The sequence below is a fragment of the Dendropsophus ebraccatus genome, chromosome 11 (genome assembly GCF_027789765.1).
Source record: "Dendropsophus ebraccatus isolate aDenEbr1 chromosome 11, aDenEbr1.pat, whole genome shotgun sequence".
NCBI classification, from domain to species: domain Eukaryota; kingdom Metazoa; phylum Chordata; class Amphibia; order Anura; family Hylidae; genus Dendropsophus; species Dendropsophus ebraccatus.
In genome coordinates, this window is record NC_091464.1 from 10,095,114 (window position 1) to 10,119,548 (window position 24,435).

Genomic DNA, 24,435 nt, shown 5'->3' on the forward strand with positions numbered 1-24,435 from the left:
TGATAAGAAGACAGTGACTTGCTTTGTGTGTTGGTTTTGCTCTGATCTGAATAAAGTCACTAATAAATCAGATGCATAGCGTGATAAAGTCTAAGTATTGTAAACATGTTAAAAAGCTGCTTTTAAAAAAAAAAAAATTATTAAACTTACAGTAGAAGCCATGTACAGCCGCTGTGGTCCCCTCTGGGCTTCCTCTTCTGAGCGGAGACCCAGGTCATGATGTGTGCAATCTACTCACCCAGTCACCGGCCGTAACTGGGTCCTGCCTCGGCCGCTGACTGGCTGAGCAGAGCGCACACATCACGACCTGGATCTGGCTCAGACCAGGAAGCGGCCGGGGACTGGAGCGAAAAGAGCCAAGTGCTGGACTTGTCGCTCTCCGGTGGCTTTATAAAGAATGGAGCCCCTAGCAACCAATCAGATTGCTCCTCACAGACTCTTTGGAAAATGAAAGGTGGAATCTGATTGGTTGGTTCACTTTACACCATGCCTGATAAATCTCCCCCTTAGTGTGATTTTTTGGTAAATAATTGGATTTTTCACCCCTTTTTGGTCTACATTCTATTTATGAACCAGTATTCAATGGGTGGATATTTTTTATATGCAGCTTTTTTAATCTGCCTGTTTTGAGTGTTCACCCAAAGATCAGCATAATCCTGGATTAGGGCCTAATTTATCATTTGCACCTTTAAAAAAAAAAAAAAAAAAAAAAAAAAGTTGCACAAACTGGTGAAGGCCGACATCTGGTCTGTAGCAGGCGAATTTGTTTGCACAATTTTTCTACTTTTTTTTTTTTTGACAATTTTTTTACTCCTAGAAGTGTAATATGTAGGTGTCCTGATAGTTAGACAGTATGAAGGATTTTACTTCCATCGGGTATAATAATAAAATAGCCTAGTAAACCAGGGATAGTGTTTGTGAAGTTATACTGCGCCTCTTGTTTTCTGCCAGCAGGTGGTGCTGCACTTCTACAAGGCTGACCAAACCCATCCAAGTCAGAAGACGAGATACAAATTTACTAGATCTATTTTACCATTAGAAGGAGATGTCCGGCCCTGGCTGAAGTGTAACAGCCGGCAGGGGGCAAACATAACAACCATGACTGGCCCCGGGACCCCCACCGGAAGGCACTCTCCCCCAAGTTGTGATATGTCACGACTCAGAGTGAATATGCCGTCCCAGCCAATCAATGACTGGAGCATCCAACAGGACTTGCTGCCATCAAATCCTGAGCTGGTTTGTACCCAGGAGCTGCGCCTAGCCCTTTAACTGTAATCATTCCTAAAGAGCACTTACAGATTAATGTGACACAAAGATTGACAGAGCGAAGAGTCATTGGCTCCCTGCTCTGCTGATCATTGTGTCACTGCAGTCACAAGAGGCCGCTCACCTCTCCTGTGCGCCGGGGTTAGGGAAGGGGAAACTTCAGGGGACTGCTAGAGCCAGGTGTGTGTGGGTATTTTTTTATATTACAGAAGAGGGATGCATACATGGAGAATACTACCTACTGGGGGCAGGTGGGATTACCTACAGGGGGTATAACTATTACTGGCGGCGACCACCTACTGGGAGACACTACCTACTGGTGGGTATAATTACTTTGGCAGGCATTGCTATGTTAAAGGGGTTATCCAGCGCTACAAAAACATGGCCACTTTCCCCCTACTCTTGTTTCCTGTTTGGGTGGGGTTTTGAAACTCCGTTCCATTGAAGTAAATGGAGCTTAATTGCAAACTGCACTTGAACTGGAGACAACAGTAGGGGGAAAAGTGGACATGTTTTTGTAGCGCTGGATAACCCCTTTAAAGTCCAGCGATGGGGGGGGGGTCCTGCTCTAGGATCTTCTGTGCTGCTGGTGTGACGACCCGGCTGATTGATAGCCGCAACATGCACTCACCCAAGAAAGACAACTGGTGAATTAACAACAGAATCATTGATGCCCATGGGAAGGGAAGTCATTCCACTCTGTTCCCATCTCACAGGAAAGCTCCTAAAGCGCAAAGGTGTCAGAGCACAGTGTACCGCAGTTGCAGTCTATCAGGCTACATAACCGCAGACTAGTTACAGTCTGTTTTTTTACACCTTTCATCACATTTTGGGACCCATAACTTTCTGATTTTCCCACCAACAGAAGTTTGCTTCTACAGAGCTCTTAACTTATATAAAGGAAAGGCAAAAAAAGATGTTTTATTCATTTTTATTGCTATTGGTATACACGATTAAAGGGGTTGTTCACCAAAAAAAAAAAAAAATCTTTTGAATCAACTGGTGCCAGAAAGTGCCAAAGATTTGTAATTTACTTCATTTAAAAAATCTCCAGTCTTCCAGTACTTATCAGCTGCTGTATGTCCTACAGGAAGTGATGTATTCTTTCAAGTCTGACACAGTGCTCTCTGCTGCCACCTCTGTCCATGCCAGGAACTGTCCACAGCAGGAGAGGTTTTCTGTGGGGATTTGCCGTTGCTCTGGACAGAGGTGGCAGCAGAGAGCACTGTGTCAGACTGGAAAGAATACACCACTTCCTGCAGGACATACAGCAGCTAGTACTTTTCAGGCACCAGTTGATTTAAAAGAAAACTTTTTTGTGAACTGCCCCTTTAAAGAGTAGAATAAAGGATTGGCAAGCATTACTTAGTTATATGGCCCGCACTCTTGATGTTGCAGGGTAAGCTACACTATACACTCTATTAGGCTCCAGCCTCTTTACAGTATATAATTACAGGCTTTGTATCCAGAGCTTTCCCTTAGTTACTCGCTCTCTTTTATTTTTCTCTAGCAAGTTTTACTATTATTTGTACTTCCTATTGTTATAAATATTATGTAATTGTTCTCCATGGTTGATATAATAAGCCATGGAAACCTCCGGTGTTCTCGGCAGTAGTCACTTACCTGGGCGGTTACTTATTACGGAATATAAATACAGTCATAGTACATTCATTTAGTAGACCATATATATATATATATATATATATATATAATCTAATTCCATAAGCAATAGCATATATAGACAAAAGAAGGTTGAAATATACTCATTATGGTGCTAGGCTCGACCACGACAGGTGGAGGGGTCTAGTATTTATTTCTCCCTTTATGACCTTTTTATGCCATGATCCTGTAGAGAGAGTTACCGCACAGGTTTATATCACCAAATTACAGAGGGGACTAACTATCCCTTCCATGTGTGTTATAATCTATTCAGTCTTCTTCCCTCAGTTCTCATTTGCTGCTTTCTGCTGAAAACACAAAAATCTGTGTGAGCTTTTCTCTCTGTTTCCCCCTCTTTCCCCTACCTTCTGTGACTGCTGATGTAAATAAGTCCCTGGCAGGCTGTATCTGCAACATTATAGCTTCTTTGTAATGCTGGGAGGGATAATCAGAGTCAGTTCATCAGCAACTTGACCTTATAATAACCCTCCCAACATTACAAAGAAGCTACAATGTTGCAGATACAGCCAGCCTGGGACTTGTTTACATAAGAATACCCCTTTAATTCTTTGTCAAGTATTTCAGAAATATGAGAAGACCAATCGCACAGATTTCTCCCATTCAAAGAAGAAGTATGGTGAAATTAAAGAATCCTGTGCAGACGGGGAGGGGGGAACATAATAAAGAATGTACAGTCACTCCTTTGCCCCCGGAGATCTTGCTTCATCACAACTCACTACGTTGGTGTCCCGCCCTAATCATTAACTGGCTGGTCTGGCGATCCATCAGCTGGGTCACGTCATTGCTGGAGCAGGAAGTCCAGGAGGCCGGCTGGGGTCTGGGAGCGGTAATGCAGTGCTGCACGGGGATGGGTAAGTATATGTTCTCTATTATTTCCCCCCACCTCCTGAATGCACACGATTATTTTTTTCCTTTTTTCGGCAAACTTCTCCTTTATGGTGCGTTCACACCTACAGGATCTGCAGCTGATTTTCTGCAGCAGATTTCATTTAAATAACTGAACACAGCATGAAATCTGCTGCAGATCCTGTAGGTGTGAACGCACCCTTAAATTGGATCCTTGAATGGAATGGCAGGCATGGAATAGCAACAGTAATAATAAGATTAGATCTACAAAAATTTATATATGTTATCTTTGTAAAGAGGGAAATCTAATAAGTTAAAGGTAATTGCATCTAAATGCTTGATGCATACAGAGCGGAAGTGTCACTGCTATGGTTAGCATGTGTAGGTCTGTGTCTCTGTGTATGCATATGTTTTGGGATGGAGGCCGCAATATGCACTCCCACCACTTGATGTCACTTTAAACTTTATTCCACTTAGCACAGCTGAGGAACAGTTACAAAGGCTCTGAGCTCTGTTGATTTTTTTTTTCTTTCAAATTGATTGCTGGCAGAAAGTTATGTAGAGTTGTAATTTACTTCTAGTCCTTTTCAGCTGCTGTATGTTCTGCAGGAAGTGGAGTATTTTCTCCAGTGTGAAACAGTGCTCTCCGCTGCCACCTCTGTCCATGTCAGTAACTATCCAGAGCAGGGGATGTTTTCTGTGGGGATTTGCTGCTGCTCTGGACAGTTCCTGACATGGACAGAGGTGGCAGCAGAGAGCACTGTGTCTGCACTTCCTGCAGGACATACAGCAGCTGATAACGTATTGGAAGACTGGAGATTTTAAAATAGAAGTAAATTACAAATCTACATAACTTTCTGACACCAGCTAATTTGAAAGTACCCCGTTAATTGTAAACGGGATTAATTTCATGTAATTACTGTGTATGCCATTATTGTTCAACTGATCCCTGGGCTGGGTACCCTAACAGATGTCCCTCCTTTATCTAGCTAACCTAACAAAGGATAGACTGACAGTCTCTGGTGTCCTTTTCTTCCTATCCCTTTGCCAGCTCCCTGAGGCCCATATATAGTGGGGAAGCAGGCCATGTGAGCAGTCTTGAGAGTCCAGAAGTTGAGGAGAGTAATAGTAGTACAGTGAAGTCCTAGTGTGAGGTAGTGAGGAACAACCCCATAAGAGGCAAGATATGGAGAAAAGCTTATCCACACTGGGAGCTATCATCTCATCTTTTTCTCATACACTGCAAGGAGTCTGCCGGAGGTACTTTAAGTGTCAGCAGTTAGATCAGAGTAGTTAAAGCCAAGAACTCTGCTAAAACCCACTAGGGATTCTAAGGGGTCACCTAAATGGCTGGCTTTACCCAGAGATGGAGTCTCCGTTCTTGGACTCTTGTCACTCGGTGCCCATTGACAGCAAGAGCCAGATTGTAAGAACTGTGGACGCAGGTACTGTTTCATCATTACTCACACAAGCTGGTCAGAGTCCCTCCAGTTAAGAACTCAAGGGTCTGGATAGGTCAGTCTTCCCACAAGAAGCCCACTACCACCCAAGTCAAATATCCAAAAGTAACCAGAGACTTTCAGCATTCTACAGTATAGCTGCGCAAAGCAGCGATTATTCTATTATACAGTTCTATACATTATACCTGCGCTAAGCAGAGATTATAACGTGTACTGTGGCAAACATATCAATAAGCGTGTGTCCGTATACCCAGGGGTGGGCACATTACCTCTCCTGGCCACCTAGGACAACGATTTACTCTGACACAGAATAAAGATCTGTTTGCCTGAATACGTCCAATCGACAACATTGCTGCTTTTTTTTCTATTCAACTGTAAAAAAAAAAAGTGAAAATATCAGGAATTTCCAGTTTGAGATCAAGTTTGAGGCAGTCGCACCCGGAGTTCAACAATGTTAAACTATGCAGAATAAAGAGAAGATAAATCATGACATATGCAACTATTGCACATAACTACTGCAGAGGCTATGACCCTGTTCACATGTACAGATTCCTGCACTAAATCCTGGCAGTGCCCATTGACCTACCCCATTCACCCCAATAGCTACTCAGAACAATCTAATTTTTTTTCTGGACTCATGAATTACAGGCTAAGCTGAGCCTAGGTCCACCGGCCTGTGGAAAATCCATGCTGTGTGAACATGGCCTAACACCTAGACATTACTGCACGGTAAGGGCCCTATTCCACCGGAAGATTATCGTTCGCATTATCGGTAACGATCTCAAACGACCGCTATTGCGAAAGACCTGAAAACGTTTACTCATTTCCATGGAACGATAATCGTTACTTATGATCGTATTTGCGATCGTTTTTTCTTTGCTATTTCTTCGCTATTGCCTTCGTATCTACTGTAAACGACCGAACGACGTCTTATTCAGTGCGAACGATTTGCGAAGGTTTTGCGAACGAGCAACGATAAAAATAGATCCAGGTCTTATAAAGCGATCAACGATTTCTCGTTCGGTCGTTAATCGTTAACTGCATTTCAACCGAACGATTATAGTTTAGATTCGAACGATTTAACGATAATCTGAACGATAATCGTCCGGTGGAATAGGGCCCTAAGGGGAGAGCATCTGCTCCCAACAACCAGTCAGGGGATTTCATTTTCTAAAGATTATCTCAGAAATAAGAAGGAACCTGCTGCCTGAACCACGAATCATTGAGTAGTCACGCGTGGCTTCGGCCTGTCCCATAGATATCCCCCTATATCCAAAGGCTGGCACAGCGGCAGAAACCTTAAAGGGGTACACCAGCAAAAAAAAATTCAAATGAACTGGTTTAAGAAAGTGCCAGAGATTTGTAATTTACTTCTACTAAAATATCCTAAGTCTTCCAGTACTTATCAGCTGCTGTATGTCCTGCAGGAGGGGGTGCATTCTTTCCAGCCTGAAGATCAGGAGAGGTTTTCTATGGGGATTTGCTGCTGCTCTGGACAGTTCCTGACATGGACAGAGGTGGCAGCAGAGAGCACCGTGTCAGACTAGAGTGAATACATCACTTCCTGTAGGACATACAGCAGCTGATAAGTACTGGAAGATCGGAGATTTTTAATAGAAGTAAATTACAAATTTATATAGCCCTATGTACCCCTTTAATGAGGGACTTATTTTTTTTACAGCTCAATGTCTTTTTTTTTATGATCACACTATGTGACTATATAAGTGGCAGTGACATGCGGACGTTTGCTGGAAGCACGCTCACACATGAAGATTTATCATCGGAAGACATTTGTGAAATTAGAAATTTATGGGGACACGGTGAGTGCTTGGCATTTATTTATGGGGTGTAATGGCTGTTATGTGGCAGTATGGTTAGCCTCATCACATATCATAACTTAATTATGCAGGCAATATTGATGGTGTTCTACATTACAAGCACTAATATACAATACAGGCCGGGTTCACACTACGTAAAAAATTCTAATAACGGCCATTGTTTGAGCAACTACGGCCGGGTTTAGGAAATGTTTTTTACGTAGTGTGAACCCGGCCTTATACAGTACATGCACTATTATAGAGTACATGCACTCTGACTGGCACTGTTATATATGCACTCTGGATTATACTATTAGAAATGGTACTACTAATAGAATACAGTGGTAGAATAATTTACTTTGTAATTCAGTTGTTACTTTTAAGCATCTTGGTAGCTCGTTGTTCTGAGGGGAGGCGATCTGACTTCGTTGCATGTGAGCGTACAGAGTTTTGGGCTTTATGGGGACAAGTACTTATGTAAATTACTCTGGACCCAATGTACTTAATCTTTCTATGTGCAAACTTAAAGGGTTATTCCAGCTAATCAGCAACTGAAGTGACAGGCCGCTCAGCCAATCAGTGACTGAAGTGACAGGCCGCTCAGCCAACCAGTGACTGAAGTGAGAGGCCAGTCAGCTAATAAGTGACTGAAGTGACAGGCCGCTCAGCTAATAAGTGACTGAAGTGACAGGCCGCTCAGCTAATAAGTGACTGAAGTGACAGGCCGCTTAGCTAATAAGTGACTGAAGTGACAGGTCGCTCAGCCAACCAGTGACTGAAGTGACAGGCCTCTCAGCCAATCAGTGACTGAAGTGACAGGCCGCTCAGCCAACCAGTGACTGAAGTGACAGGCCGCTCAGCCAATCAGCAACTGAAGTTACAGGCCACTCAGCCAATCAGTGACTGAAGTTACAGGCCGATCAGTGACTGAAGTGACAGGCCGCTCAGCCAATAAGCAACTGAAGTGACAGGCCGCTCAGCCGATCAGTGACTGAAGTGACAGGCCGCTCAGCCAATCAGCAACTGAAGTTACAGGCCGCTCAGCCAATCAGTGACTGAAGTGACAGGCCGCTCAACCAACCAGTGACTGAAGTGAGAGGCCAGTCAGCTAATAAGTGACTGAAGTGACAGGCCGCTCAGCTAATAAGTGACTGGAAAGACAGGTCGCTCAGCCAATCAGTGACTGAAGTGACAGGCCGCTCAGCCAACCAGTGACTGAAGTGACAGGCCGCTCAGCCAATCAGTGACTGAAGTGACAGGCCGCTCAGCCAACCAGTGACTGAAGTGACAGGCCTCTCAGCCGATCAGTGACAGAAGTGACAGGCTGCTCAGCCAATCAGTTAGATTATGTCTATTTAAAAATCTCTAGTCTTCCAGTACTTATCAGCTTCTGTATGTCCTGCAGGAAGTGGTGTATTCTTTCTAGTCTGACACAGTGCTCTCTGCTGCCACCTCTGTCCATGTCAGGAACTGTCCAGAGCAGGAGAGGTTTTCTTTGGGGATTTGCTACTCTGGACAGTTCCTGACACTGCATTGTAATATACTTAGGGGGAATCTACACATTTCATGTGTTACAGACTGGAATCACAGACCCCCACCCCATCCCGTCATCATGTATCATCCCCAGAATGTCAATACATTCATTTACTGTGGCTTTACTAACCACACCTGCTGGAAGTTCATTCCAAGCATCTACTACTCTTTCAGTAAAATAATATTTTCCTATGTTGCTTCAGCTTTTTTCCCCCCCAAGTAACCTCAGATTATAACCTCATGATTGACAAAATGGAGAAGAGAATAGTGATTATATTATTGCTGGATGTTACTGTACAAATAACGGCCGTTGTTATAAAATTACGGAGGTTATTTACCATGAAATGACGTCTATCCAAGAAAAACGGCCTTAATTTTTACCTATGTTCCCTAATAAGGTGTTCTATTAAAGGGGTTGTTCACCCTCAAAAATCTTTCAAATCAACCGGTCCCAGCAAGTGCCAGAGAGATTTGTAATTTACTTCTATTAATAAATCTCCAGTCTTCTAGTGCTTATCAGCTGCTGTATGTCCTGCAGGAAGTGGTGTATTCTTTTTAGTCTGACACAGTGCTCTCTGCTGCCACCTCTGTCCATGTCAGGAACTGTCCAGAGCAGCAGCAAAACCCCATAAAAAACCTCTCCTGCTCTGGACAGTTCCTGACATGGACAGAGGTTGCAGCAGAGAGCACTGTGGCAGACTGGAGAGAATACACCACTTTCTGCAGGACATACAGCAGCTGATAAGTACTGGAAGACTGGATTTTTTTTTATAGAAGTAAATTACAAATCTCTGGCACTTTCTGGCACCAGTTGATTTCTAAGAATTTGTTTTTGTGAACCATCCCTTTAAGTTTATGAAAAAAAAATATATATAAATATACAGAGTGACAATGTGCTCCTGTGTCACGTAGTGGAGACAATACTCTATAGTTTAGTATCTAAATGATAAAAGCTCCGACCTATTCCTGGATATGGAACAAACAGATCAATAGGTGAATAAATATCAAACAGCAGCTTTCAGGATTAGCTACAAGGCTGATAGCAGGAGCCGCGTGCACCTTTCCCTCCGCTCCATGGAAAATGGCATGAGACTGTAAAGTCATCTGTGCCCTAGAAACCCACCCTCAGGTAATAGTCTACAACCATCAAGTATGACAGCAGTCGCCTTTTGATGGGACAATATGACATGAGATATTGGGATAGGTTTATAAGATAATATCTTACCAATGACCATCATTTTCCTGTGGTGGGAACCTAGACTTAAAGGGGTAGTTCAGCAAAAAAAAAAAAAAAAAAAATCTTTCAAATCAACTGAAGCCAGAAAGTGCCAAAGATTTCTAAATAATTTTTATTGGAAAATCTCCAGTTAAGAGATAAAAATGAAAAATAAACAACTATATTTCATTTCCATCAGGGGAATCAAACCCAGGAAAAAATTGTTGTTGGTCTCTGAAAAGGTAATTTCCTCCTAGATTACAGCTATAACTCAGTAAAGCCCTTATTACACGGGGTGACATAGAGGAGCAAAGGAGCGATGTCAGCGCTCATTTTCTCCTCGTTTCCCGCTCGCTGCTGCCGCCGCTATTGCGCTCGTCGGCAGCGAGTGGGTGAGTACAGGGGGAGGGCAGATCACTGCTATCACAGTTGTTTGTCGTTCAACATGTTGACAGACAAAAGACAGCAAAGATCAGCCGACATCGATCATGTCAGCCGAATATGGCCGATAATCATTCTATGTAATAGGGCCTTTAGGCTAGGATATTTATCCATATCTGATTGCAGGACAGTCCTCTGTAAACAGTTTATGACTGAAATCAACAATCAGAGACACTGGCTGACAGCTGAGTGAGCAGGAGCCCGGGCAGAAGAGATTATTCATGAGGAGGAAGGAGTGGTGAGGTGGCCAGAGTGCAGCACAAACGCTGAGTCACAACTCCTCATTGACTCTTCATTACAGTAGGAGACCTGAGATTGTGTATAATCCACTGCACAGACTAGGGGGCTGCCAGCTACAGCACACTGTCAGCACCTCAGGTGGGGCCCAGGAGCTGACAGATTCCCTTTATTAGGAGTCTTTAACAAAAATATACAGTAATACCTCAGTATTCCAACACTTCAGTGTCCGAATAAAATCAGGGGAGATAACTGTCAACTGGTATATTCTCTGCAGCGTGACACAGTGCTCTCTGCTGCCACCTCTGTCCATGCCAGGAACTGTCCAGAGCAGGAGAAGTTTTCTATGGGGAATTGCTGCTGCTCTGGACAGTTCCTGACATGGACAGAGGTGGCAGCAGAGAGCACTGTGTCAGACTGGAGAGAATACACCACTTCCTGCAGGACATACAGCAGCTGATAAGTACTGGAAGACTGGAGATTTCAAAACAGAAGTTCTGACTTTCTCAGTGTGCAGGGGGAGCGCCATAATGATGGTAGATGGTAAAGTTTGCCTCCGCTTTCACGTAACATGTCCCGGCTTTGATGTACGGACTGTGCTCGTGGGTGTGGTGGAGGATTAGACTTTATTAGACATTTGAGGAAGTGCACTGTATAGACGTTCTGTACTCAAACACTATTTATACCAGGAGGATCTGTAACAAGCATGTGATTAGCAGTGCTGCCATGGGCAGTGAGGGGTTAACTCCTTGCAGCATTCCTGGTGTACCTGCACATGCAGCAGCTCCTGGCTGGGGAAGGTGATTGGTTGGTGCAGCTTTTCAGTCCGCCCCTCTATGACCAGGAGAGAGGGAGCAGGTTATGGAGGAGGGACAGGTGAGCTTTAACCTGTGTCCTGCATTGTGTGAGGTGTCAGACAGAGCTGCCAGTCTCCTGTGCTTCCTCTGAGGACTCTGGTAAGTTATTAAGTAACACAATACGGATAGAACGTCCTGGGATTTCACGGACGCCCGAGATTGCTTCATTTCTTAGCAGCAAAAGAGATTTCTAGGAAGTGAAACTACCGCGTCTCAGCATTTTCTTTATATAATTAAAGAAAAAAAGAGTCCCTCCTGTCTATGAAGCAGATTGTCTGCGATTTCCGTAATTAACCCTTTATGTCCATGAGCCCGGCTTCAGGTAAGACGCCAGACAACCTGAAGACTTCACGGTTCCTGTGCTCGTCTGTTTGCTGACGTCTTGGGCTATGTTCACACACAGGATTTTGCAACTAAAACCAGGAGTGGATAGAAAACACAGAAAGGCTATGCTCACACACTGTTGGAATTGGATGGCCGTCATTTAATGGCAAATAACGGCCATTGTTTTGAATTAATGGACGTTATTTGCTATTAAATGACGGCCATCCACTCAATTCCAACAGTGTGTGAGCATTGCCTTTCTGTGTTTTTTATCCACTCCTGGTTTCGGTACCAGGCAAAAACCCTGTGTGTGAACATAGCCTTAAAGGGACGGTAACCCAAAATCTGGTTTTCCATGTTCCCGATCAGCTGAATGGAGACTATTGTTCTTTGTAAGCAGCCATGTCACTGGGGGGAAAGGAGCGCTCGTCTCTGTCACTCCATTTACTCTTTAAAAGATGTCATAACCCTCTTGGTTGGAGCAATTTCTCCCCCGATGTTATAAACCTTGTGGATGTGATGAGTCTCGTCTGGAGTCAGTGAGTATATCTATATGTATTCAGTGTGTATTCCATTACACACAGGTGACTCTCCGCACCCCCAGGCTGTAGGTTGTGTATCACCCATGCTTATGGTGTCCTTGCAGCGGACAGGTGTAGGGTGGCAGCTATACACCCGTCCCATTAGGAAGGTTGTATCATGGAATGTTATGGGAAGCCGGGGGCCGATCTGGTGTAACCATGTGGAATGGAGACAGATATATATATATATAAGTCTTCCAGTACTTATCAGCTGCTATATGTCCTGCAGGAAGAGATATATTATCTCCAGTCTGACACAGTGCTCTCTGCTGCCACCTCTGTCCATGTCAGGAACTGTCCAGAGCAGCAGCAAATCCCCATAGAAAACCTCTCCTGCTCTGGACAGTTCCTGACATGGACAGAGGTGGCAGCAGAGAGCACTGTGTCAGACTGGAGAGAACACACCACTTCCTGCAGGACATTCAGCAGCTGATAAGTACTGGACGACTGGAGAATTTTAAATAGAAGTAAATTACAAATCTATATAAGTTTCAGAAACCAGTTGATTTGAAAGAAAAAGATTTTTGCTGGAGTACCTCTTTAAGGCCTCATTCACACTCTGGACCCTGGGTAAATATACTGATGCACAATAGTGACTAAGGCCTAAGGCTATGTTCACACAATGTTGAAATGACACCCGATTATTTGGACGGCCCCAAAAGACAGACTTTTGGTGTTAAATGACGGTCGTCCAAAAAGGCTCCCGTTTCGCCGTTGTGTGAACATAGCCTAAGGCTGCAATGGTTTATGATGGACGACTTTTTATTTTCCTGGGATCTTCAGCTGACTTAGTTTTGTGGCAGTCGTCTATGGTCTCTGGCACTGTCGCTGCCATCCCCTGATACTGGATCCCACCTGCTGGTGAGAGGACCACACATCTCCCAGCCGTCACCAGACTGGATGAAGGTTCAGTGAGCGCAGGAGAGAGCAGACTGGTTTCTATCTGCCATATGCTCCGGTATCCTGGCCACGTCACTTGTCGCTTGGTCTTCAGGTTCAATTTGTCACTAGCACAGAACATATTTACAGCCGGAGAACAGTGGCTGCAAAGGTCAGGAAGCATTTAAAGGGACAGCAGAGCAAACTGACACATAGGAAAATGGCATATAGGAATCTATATAACTTCTGTAAAAATAAATAAATACTTATCAGCTGCTGAATGTCTTGCAAAAAGTGGTATATTCTCTCCAGTCTGCACAGTGCCACCTCTGTCCATGTCAGGAACTGTCCAGAGCAGGAGAGGTTTTCTGTTTCAATATATTTATTGGATTTTTTTAACATCTTTTTAATGACAGTTGTACACCATTAAGCAGTGCAACATAGATATCCAACAAAGAACAGGAAAATGTTACAATAAACAATAGACACAGTAAAGCAGAGAATATCGCAGGTACACACTACAGAGACATGCTATATGTATATAATTGCAAGGTAGAAATAGCAGGTTTCAGTAGGAATTATGCTATATAGGTAGCTAATAATAAGCAGGTAGGTAACTGACCACCACGGTCAGTCGTTTTAAATGACATAACTAAATTTCGTTGTGCGTGTAACAAGAACACAGATAAGTATAAGATTATAAGTAGAAATGTAAGGTGTGATAATGCAAGCAGACGATCATTAAGGTGTGGTAAGGTGTATAACAAGTGAGAGCTATTACTCCAGTATGATGCTGTTATGGCTGCTTAAGAAATATGGCCTCAAAAAGCTGGGTGTAATTAAACATAGAGCAGACCAAAGAAAAAGCATATGCATGGCTGCTTATATACAACTATAGATATTGTGAGATGATAGCGTTCTGTCTCTTATCACAAAAATAAGCTTCTATATGAGCTATGCAGAAATAGGTAACTACACACACGATTCGAATATATACATAGAAGAAAGAACAGCGTGTTGTACTAACAAATATTAGTCACGCAGAATGGGTGGGGCATATAGTCCGGCCAATGCCAGAGTTCATTAAGGAGGTATAGAACACCAAGGTGTAGAAGGCAACCTCCCGTCCGATAATGCCTAATATTGACCGTTGTTAGATTGCCAGGAGTTCCATAGTTGCATCCCTTCCTCCGGGCTTGAGATCCTGTAGGCAACGTCCCCTTTAAATACGATGAGATGAGTGGGAGATCGCCACTTGTATAAGACATGGTTGTCTCTTAGTATTTTTGTGAGAGCGGAAAAGGACTTGCGCCACTGTAAAGTTCCTGGAGATAAATCTGAGAACACTGATATCCGCTGGTATTCGTCTGGTAAACTCTCTGCCTTTCTAGTAGCGTCCAAGAATGCCGATTTAACATGAAGAAAATGAACGCGTACGATTACGTCTCTTGGAGTGTCCATAGGTAGATGTCTGGGTCTGGGGACCCTTCGGGCCCAATCCACAATCATTTCTTTATTGGCACATTTGGGTAAGACTGTTTTGATAAACTTTTGAATATAGGAAGGTAAGTCCGCTGATGGAATAGACTCCGGAATTCCTCTTATTTTCAAATTGTTGCGTCTAAGCTGGTCCTCCAAGATCATGGTTCTGTTTTTCAACTGGTGCATCTCCTCCTCCAGTCTCCTGCATGTATCTGATAACAAGTTATTCGAAGAGACCAGCTCTCCCATTTTTGTTTCTGTAAGTAGGACTCTGTCCTCCACCGCTCTGATAGATAAGCTGAAAGACTGAAAAATCTGGTCTATGCTGCAAAGGAGAGAGTCTCTGAAAGATAATAGTATGTTCCTGAGTGAGGAGCTGGTCACTGGTGAATCAGGAGTCTGTAGCATGTCAAACTCCATAGGAACGCACTTAGACATGAACGCTGCTGCTATAGTTGGTAGATTAGGTGCAGGGTTCAAAGATGATGCAGACCAGATATTTTGCCAGGTAGCAGCAGCAGATGGAAGGTGATCCTGTGTATTAGAATGGGGCAGTGAGCATGGACTGCCAGAGCTGAGCTGTTCAGCATTGCTTATGAACACAGGAGCTGCAGGGGAGAGAGTGGTAGCTTTAGCAATAGTGTCTGGCACTAAGACAGGGGGTCCAGCATTAGCATTTGGATGATAAGCAGAGGCAGGGGGATCTGCAGGAGAGTCCTTTGGTAGTTGAGCAGACTCAGCAGTTTTAGTTGGCTTGTTGCCAGAGATGTCATGTGTCAGTGTAAGGAGAGGGTCCCGTGTGGGCAGGACAGGCTGTGAGGCAGGAGCTGGCTTCATGCCAGAAGTAGGAAGGATACAGTCCGTCCCTGTGTGTGGGGTGCTGCATGAGGGAGCCTCTGTCTCTGATGCCAGGAGTTCAGAGCAGGGGCGTAGCTAGGGGTTCAGCCTAGGGGGGGCGAGTGAGTCTGAGTGGGCCCCCAACCAAGGTTACCCATAGGAAACCTCAGCAGGTGACAAGGATTTCTGAATAATAAAGTGAATATTGTTCTACATTTCTGATAGTGAATAAGAATAAAGAGCCGTGTAAGAGGCTTCTACATCTGAAATATAGAACCGCAAAAAAGTAAAAGGGCTTAAGATTAGAAAAATATAGCTACCTTCTTCCACAGACAGCACCACTCTTGTCCTCAGTTTGTGTGTGGTATTCAACTAAAGTGAATGGAGCCAAGTTGTGATACCACACACAACCTAAGAGCAGGGGTGGCGCTGTTTTTGGAAGAAAACAATTATGCTGTTTTTCTTTTAATTCTGGAGAACCCTTTTAACCAGATTATCTTTGCCTAAAAATAATAGTGGTATAGGTAATAAGCTTTTAGACATCTATCTATCTATCTATCTATCTATCTATCTATCTATCTCCTATCTATCTATCTATCTATCTATCTATCTCCTATCTATCTATCTATCTCCTATCTATCTATCTATCTATCTATCATCTATCTATCTCCTATCTATCTATCTATCTATCTATCTATCTATCTATCTATATCCTATCTATCTCCTATCTATCTCCTATCTATCTATCTATCTCCTATCTATCTCCTATCTATCTATCTATCTATCTATCTATCTATCTCCTATCTATTATCTATCTCCTATCTATCTCCTATCTATCTATCTATCTATCTCCTATCTATCTATCTATCTATCTCCTATCTATCTATCTATCTATCTATCTCCTATCTATCTATCTATCTCCTATCTATCTATCTCCTATCTATCTATCTATCTATCTATCTATCTATCTATCTATCTATCTATCCATCTACCTCTCTGTCTGTCTATCTATCTCCTATCTATCATCTATCTATCTCCTGTCTGTCTGTCTGTATGTATGTCTGTCTGTCTATCTATCTATCCATCATACTGAGTACAAATGCTGGAAAAGCTGGGTGACCTCCATTATACTGACTACAGGATACTGGAAAGGCTGGGTGACCTCCATTATACTGACTACAGGATACTGGAAAGGCTGGGTGACCTCCATTATACTGACTACAGGATACTGGAAAAGCTGGGTGACCTCCATTATACTGACTACAGGATACTGGAAAAGCTGGGTGACCTCCATTACACTGACTACAGGATACTGGGAAAGCTGGGTGACCTCCATTATACTGACTACAGGATACTGGGAAAGCTGGGTGACCTCCATTATACTGACTACAGGATACTGGAAAAGCTGTGTGACCTCCATTACACTGACTACAGGATACTGGGAAAGCTGGGTGACCTCCATTATACTGACTACAGGATACTGGGAAAGCTGGGTGACCTCCATTATACTGACTACAGGATACTGGAAAAGCTGGGTGACCTCCATTACACTGACTACAGGATACTGGGAAAGCTGGGTGACCTCCATTATACTGAATAGAAGATTCTGGAAAGCTGTGTGACCTCCATCATACTGAGTACAAGATGGTCCCAGAGCTGTATATATATATATATATATATATATATATATATATATATATATATATATATATATATATGGCTCCTCCTGATTATTTGGTCATATATATACTGTATATAGCTGCTGTGTCTGGTCAGTGGTGTGGGTGGGTGGTTGTGTGTCTGTGTCTGTCTGTGTGTTGTCACTCCTCTCACAGTACCTGACACCTTCCAGCGCTCAGCAGCCTCACTTACTGTCAGAGCTGCTGCTGGATGACTTCAGTCCCTCTCTGGCAGCCATGGACGGCAGGATCCCTCCAGCTGCTGGTCCCTCCCCACACATGTCTGTAGTGGCCGGGGCCTCCAAGAAGCCAACAGCACCTGGCAATAGCGGGCCCCCTCAGCTGTTGGATGCCGTGCCCGGCCAGGGCTGGATGTTTTTCCTGCTTCTTCCTCACACGCTGCTGCTTCTCCCCTCCCCCTCACTGTCCTACAGAGTGTGGTATGAGGGGGAGGGGCCAGCAGCAGCTTGTGAGGAAGAAGCAGGGAGAAGATCCAGCCCTGGCCGGGCACAGCATCCGACAGCTGAGGGGGCCCGCTATTGCCAGGTGCTGTTGGCTTCTTGGGGGCCCCGGCCAGGACAGACATGTGTTAAGGCTGTCTGCAAAAGCAATAGCTTTTGCAGACAGCATTAACTGTCTGAGACCTTAGTGGGCCCCTGCCTGAGTGGGCCCGGGGGCGACCGCCCCCTTTGCCCCCGCCTATTTTCGCTACTGGTTCAGAGAGAAGTCGTGAGGGCAGGCTCTTACCAGTGTCAGGTAGCGCTCGTTTAGGACGGATATCAGGAAGAACTCTGTCAGTCTCTGCAGGCAGCTTCTTCCTGTCTGGGCCGGCGCCATCTTGTTTCCTCACATGGGGATGCCATATTACTTTCTGTATCCTCTGTGGTTGTGATAATCGGCGATGCATGGTGCCAGGACCTGCTCTAGGTGGTCACCGATGTAAAATGCCCGGAGAGATAAGCCAGAGATATAGAAAGAGGGTCTTAGTTGCTGTTATAAGCAGGGTCAGACAGGAGCTCAAGCAGAATGTGTCTGTCTCCTCTGGCTGCAGGCCACTCCCCCCCGCAGGAGAGGTTTTCTATGGGGATTTACTGCTGGTCTGGACAGTTCCTGACATGGACAGAGGTGGCAGCAGAGAGCACTGTGTCAGACTGGAAAGAATACACTACTTCATGCGGGACATACAGCAGATGATAAGTACTGGAAGACTGAAGATTTTTAAGTAAAAGCAAATTACAAATCTAAACAATTTTTATGAAACCAGCTGATTTGAAAGAAAAAGATGTTATATAGAGGAGAACCCTGTCAGAGGAAGCTGAGCTCATACTGTCAGGCTGGTTCCTCTCACTTGTCTTGTGAATCTAAGTTACTCCACCCTTAAGCAAGCTTTAACAGATACCAGGGTGGTTTTACACACAGGACAGAAATATAAAGGGGAACTCTGACACTTAAATACTTTTTATATAATTCTGCCCATATATAAAACTTAATAGACATCCTATTCTTACCTCTCCGGGCTCCCCCAGTGTCCTCCTGCAGCATCTCAGGGTCCCCCGTGAACCGCTGCAAATTCTAATATAAACTACGGAGTCACAACCCACTCAGCCAATCCCTGACTGAGGTGGGACAGCACTGTGGACAGGGATTGGTTGAGCAGGCTGTCCCTGCCAAGAAGTGGTCCAGAGACACTGCAGGAGCATGGAGAGGTGAGAATACAGTCTGTATTATGTTGTATAGTTTTGTGACTTTAAGGTCCTTTATGTGGGCCAATTATTGGATGAAATTCTTGGCCGTTCTTCTGCCCCCATTTACCCCAGTAGCTATGACTTTCTTATCTTTGTCAGACGGCTGCCTCTGATCTCTGGGCCGCTCCACTCCGGATGCCTGGAAAAGCTGGATCCGTTCCTGGGGAACTTTTCCCAGTTTTCCAGGACTGGATTCAGCTTGGAGCGGAGCAGCACAAAGGCCGAGGCTTGGCAAAGCACCAGTACGCTTAATAGGCTCATCCCTGTTCTTGGTGGATGAGGAATTTGTAAGAGAAGATTATAGTGTAAAAAATCGTTATATCTTTCGAGGTTAAGCGATAATCTTTCCTTGTGTATACAGCGACGATCAAACGACCAAATAAAATGTCTTCCTGTGTCGCTGATCGCATCTTTTGAGCCAACCATAAAACCATTGTTAATTCTTCGCTAATCTTTCGGTGTCTGTGCATATTGTTGGTTCATTATTACGACTGTTCGTTTACTAGCGGATATAAACAATCATAACGACTATCAATCCGTGTCTTATGGCGAATGATTTCAGGTTGTTCGCAATTGTTTATCCTTAGTTGGAGAAAACGAAAAATCGCTTTGTCTAATGAGCCCTTTATACAGTTATCCGTGCGCGCTAAGTAGTCATTGTTTATTTCAGAGACTTTTACGATCCACAAAACGTGGGAAATACGTCAAACATTGACTCTCGTAAAAGTGGCAAAAGCACATACAGTATATCACACAGAGCTTCATAAAACTGCAGAAGGCGGCCCACTGGCGTCATTGGCCACTGCCAGGCCTGTCCGTGTCTCAGTGTTTATCACAGAGGTATTCTGGGTACTGTATGATCTGGGCACTGTATGGTGAACTATGTGGGCATTGTGGCCTCCGTGTAATATTCCACCAACACGTCTGCCTGCCGGATCCATCAGATGTCGGACTTCCAGAGTTTCAGGCAATCTGCTGCTGTTGTTTGCTGCTTCAGATTGGGCAGGTTATACATTGAAATGAAATTATAAAAACTTGTTTTATGTCATAGAGACGCGATTCCTAGAACAATTCGGAAGTGCGAGCTGCAAGCGTTCTTCCAACTGTGTCGGGAGAGTCTCGTAATGCAAACCTGTGGGGCCGTGACTGACACAGAGCGGGGTTGTTTTATTGATTGATTTGGGTTCTGAACACTTGGACCCTAATCGATACCGCCCAAACATTTGACATGTACTTTACTTTACTGCCCTATTAAAATCAGTGGGAAACTGTAGATTCATTATGGATTTTACCAAAACTGATGTGACGTAAACTTGAAATCTGCAGGTCATTCTCTGGGCTCCTTTCCGGCTGTGCATCCAAAGCCGTCCAGAATTCCGGATGCGCTCATAGACTTTTATGGGGTCATCTGTTCTGGAATTCTGGACAAAAATAGGGTCTTCTCTATATTTCTGGGTCTATTTTCCAGAATGGACAGCCCTGTAGGTTATCCATGCCAAACATACTGTAACCTATGGGTCTGGTAATGTATCCGAATTTCCCAATAAGAAATTTCAAGGACGTGTACATGAGGCCTTAGGGCTTGTTCCCACATAGTTGTGGTCCTGTACTGGACTCCTTCCAGGACGAGAAGTTAAAGGTCCCACTATAGCCATGGTCCAAGGGTTCATGTACCCATGTTGTGGTTGGTTACATACAGTTCCTCCCTTACGTACTGTACATCCTGTATTTGGACAATCTGAGGAAGTTTCTATACTGGCTGTCATTTTGGGCTTTGTCGGATGAGTAAGTGGCTGTGGAGCCATGTGAACGGCCGTTTGTATATTTAGCTCTTGAGAATAACTGGTATTTTGAGTCACTTGCATTCCCTTTTGACAAGTGTCAAGTAAGTTATGAGCGAGGCAGCTACTTTATATAACCATTCTGCAGAAAAGATTGCTGTCATTTTTGTTTTTATCTGAAAATCCGGCAGTTTTTCAAATCTGGCAGTCGGCAAGGGGGGGGGGGGGGGTGAGATTTGATAACGAGTATGAACTTACCTCTCCCAGTGCCCGCGGTGAGCAGTGGGACCTGTCTTGGGACACCTGCCAGGCTCTGGCATCTCTAGTGCTGCATATGTCACAACCTGGCGGCTGGACTGGCCGCTCAGCCAGTCAGGGGATGGGACGCTGCTCCGATCACTGATTGGCTGAGCGGCCAGTCCATCAGCCGGGACAGGCATCCCTCCCCCAAATCGTGACGTTATCGCAACTTGGGGTAAAATGCCTTCTGGCGGGGGTCCCCAAGGTTGGTCCCGTCTCTCACCACAGGCTTTGGGAGAAGTTAGTGCTTACTCCTTATTAAATTCCAGCTGCTAGAATTTAAAAATGGTTGAATTCTCCTTTAACTTTGAATATTACAACTTAATTCCTTTTCTATACTTTACAAGGACAAAATACTGTGTGCAAGGACAGTATTCTGTGGATCAGAGCTCCTGGCATCAGCTGCCATTATGATGCCAGGAGCTCCGACACTGTTTGAATATTTGCACTACTGTACCGTACCCGTTAGGGGCACACACCTGGAATAAACCATCTGTAGCGTATATCCTGTGAGGAGAGGGAGATTAGCTGTTAGTATGTATGAATCTGGGTGGGAATAGCAATGTGGAAGCAGCAACAAAAATGAACGTTACACGGCTATGTCCTTCTTATACATACATACATACATACATACATACATACATGCTCATAATGAATAGTCTACAAATCAGCTGTGCACAATAGGGGAGATTTATCAAACTGGTGTAAAGTAGAGCTGGTTCAGCAAAATGGCTGTATATTACTTACTCTTTAAAGGGGTTATCCAGCGCTCAGGGGCGTAGCTAATGTCTCCTGGGCCCTGGTGCGAGAGGCCAACTTGGGCCCCCCCCCTCCTTTCACGACCCCCCCCGTCCCCCCCCCCCCCTCCTTTCACGACCAAGTGATGCTATTGTTGTGTGTGTGTGTGTGTGTGTGTATATATATATATATATATATATATATATATATATATATATATATATATATATATATATTAATATATATATATACATACACACAGTGGTGCCTTGGATTATGAGCATAATTCGTTCCAGGACCGTGCTTGTAATCCAAATCCACTCTTAAACCAAAGCAAATTTTCCTATAAGAAATCATGTAAATGCAGACAATTGGTTCCACACCCCAAATATATTTATTATTCTGTACTGTACAGTAATGGAGAGGATGGGAAACACAAGGGCTGACAGAGACTGCAGGGAGCAGGAAGGAATGAGCAGGGCAGATGTGGGCACATACATGCAGCACTCTCTGTCCGGGGAGAGAGGGGTTACAGCTATGGAGAGATTACCCCCCCCCCACAGTCCTGTCCCCTGATGTAAGCCCCAGCCTGAAGGGGATCTGCTATGATTTGGAAGGTGTTTAGAGTACAGTGCTGTAGACCCCGCTATGCAGGCCATGCCCCTTCTCCACTCGCGTTCCCACCCAATACAGGAAGTTCTTAAACCAAAGCAATGCTCTTAAACCAAGTCACAATTTTGAAAAACTGTGAGCTCTTAAACCAAAACGCTCTTAAACGAAGTTACTCTTAAACCAAGGTACCACTGTATGTATATATATATATATATATATATATATATATATAATATATATACACACACACACACACACACACACCAAGACAGATATTACCTATTACCGCCATACTGTTACCGACCAAATCCTGTATACTGAGACCAATATTACCAGTAATACCAGTATATAGGGAGGAAACATTACCGCCACACCACAACCACTACCATCACCACCATATTGTTACTGACCAAATCCAGTATACTAAATCACCTCATCCAGTCATATAGAGGTGGCCCCAGCTCTACACAGGTTCTATACACGATATACATTACTGTGCAGTTATATCAGGTGACTCACAGGAGACGTCTTTTCTGATCGGAGTTCTTTCCTTTTTATTATCTTCTCCATCTGCCCTGGGCCGTTATGAGAACTTCTCCGAGCCACGAATCCACAGAATCTGCCAGACAGATATATTAGGCTCCACACTCTGACACCATTCTCATCTCTCTACACAATGCACATCTGTACTGTCCCCTTTACACCCTCATTTAGTGGGCAGCCCTGACTCTATGTGACCTCCTAATATATGCCCCCCTCTGTGTATTCCCTCTCCCCCTATGTTGCCCCCCCAAATAGATGGCCCCCTCTACCCCCTCCCTTATAGATGGCCCCCTCTACCCCCTCCCTTATAGATGGCCCCCTCTACCCCCTCCCTTATAGATGGCCCCCTCTCTCCTCACCCTCCCTTATGAATGGCCCCCTCTCCCCCCACTCTCCCTTATAGATGGTCCCCTTTCCCCCCCTCCCTTTATAGATGGTCCCCTTTCCCCCCCTTTATAGATGGTCCCCTTCCTCCCTCCCTTTATAGATGGTCCCCTTCCTCCCTCCCTTTATAGATGGTCCCCTTCCTCCCTCCCTTATAGATGGTCCCCTTTCCCCCCCCCCCCCACCCTCATAGATGCCCCCCTCCTTTCCCCCCACCCTCATAGATGGCCCCTCTTTCCCCCCCACCCTCATAGATGGCCCCCCTCTTTCCCCCCACCCTCATAAATGCCCCCCTCCTTCCCCCCCACCCTCATAGATGCCCCCCTCCTTCCCCCCCACCCTCATAGATGCCCCCTTCCTTTCCCCCCACCCTCATAGATGGCCCCCCTCCTTTCCCCCCACCCTCATAAATGGCCCCCCTCCTTTCCCCCCACCCTCATAGATGGCCCCCTCCTTTCCCCCCACCCTCATAGATGGCCCCCTCCTTTCCCCCCACCCTCATAGATGGCCCCCTCCTTCCCCCCCACCCTCATAGATGGCCCCCTCCTTCCCCCCCACCCTCATAGATGGCCCCCTCCTTTCCCCCCACCCTCATAGATGGCCCCCTCCTTTCCCCCCCACCCGTACAGGCTGATAAAAAAACAAAACTTAACTCACCTGACATCGCGCTCCCACGTTGATCCTCACTCCTTCACCTTCGGTCTGTCCCCGGCTGCTGCGCGGCTGCCGGGGGTGTCGCGTCTTATCCCCGGCAGCGCGTGCATCCCAGAACTCCCTGCGCGCCGGAAACCGGAAGTCAGGGCCCAAGGAGCGCAGGGAGTTCTGGGATGCGCGCGCTGCCGGGGGTAAGACGCGACACCCCCGGCAGCCGCGCAGAAGCCGTGGGAAAGACGGAGCCAGTCTCTTGTGACCGCAAGCAAAACAATGCTTGCGGTCACAAGAGTGATTGATCGGGGGGCCCCGCGGGCCCCCCTTGTGGCGGGCCCGGTCGCGGCGGCGACCCCCGCGACCACGGTGGCTACGCCACTGCCAGCGCTACAAAAGCATGGCCACTTTTCCCCCTACTGTTGTCTCCAGTTCAGGTGCAGTTTGCAATTAAGCTCCATTTACTTCAATGGAACTGATTTTCAAAACCCCACCCAAACTGGAGACAACAGTAAGGGGAAAGTGGCCATGTTTTTGTAGTGCTGGATAACC

At 45.1% G+C, this 24,435-nt stretch overlaps 2 protein-coding genes across 5 annotated transcripts in view; one reads left to right on the forward strand and one right to left on the reverse strand.

The window, feature by feature from the left end:
• The window catches only part of LOC138767691 (complement decay-accelerating factor transmembrane isoform-like), a 176,460-nt gene extending 152,478 nt beyond the window's left edge, over positions 1–23,982 (reverse strand). For all 3 annotated transcript variants that reach the window (XM_069945372.1, XM_069945371.1, XM_069945370.1), the window contains exons 1-2: positions 23,896–23,982; positions 22,831–22,930 (exon numbers count right to left, since the gene is read on the reverse strand). The gene's annotated coding sequence lies outside the window, so the exon portion shown is untranslated. The remainder of the gene's footprint in view (positions 1–22,830; positions 22,931–23,895) is intronic.
• The window catches only part of C11H1orf116 (chromosome 11 C1orf116 homolog), a 38,686-nt gene continuing 25,606 nt past the window's right edge, over positions 11,356–24,435 (forward strand). The window contains exon 1 of one of the 2 annotated variants that reach the window (XM_069945365.1): positions 11,356–11,452. The gene's annotated coding sequence lies outside the window, so the exon portion shown is untranslated. Of the gene's footprint in view, positions 11,453–11,563; positions 11,676–24,435 lie in introns of those variants that run through there. The other variant, XM_069945368.1, reaches the window with a different exon arrangement.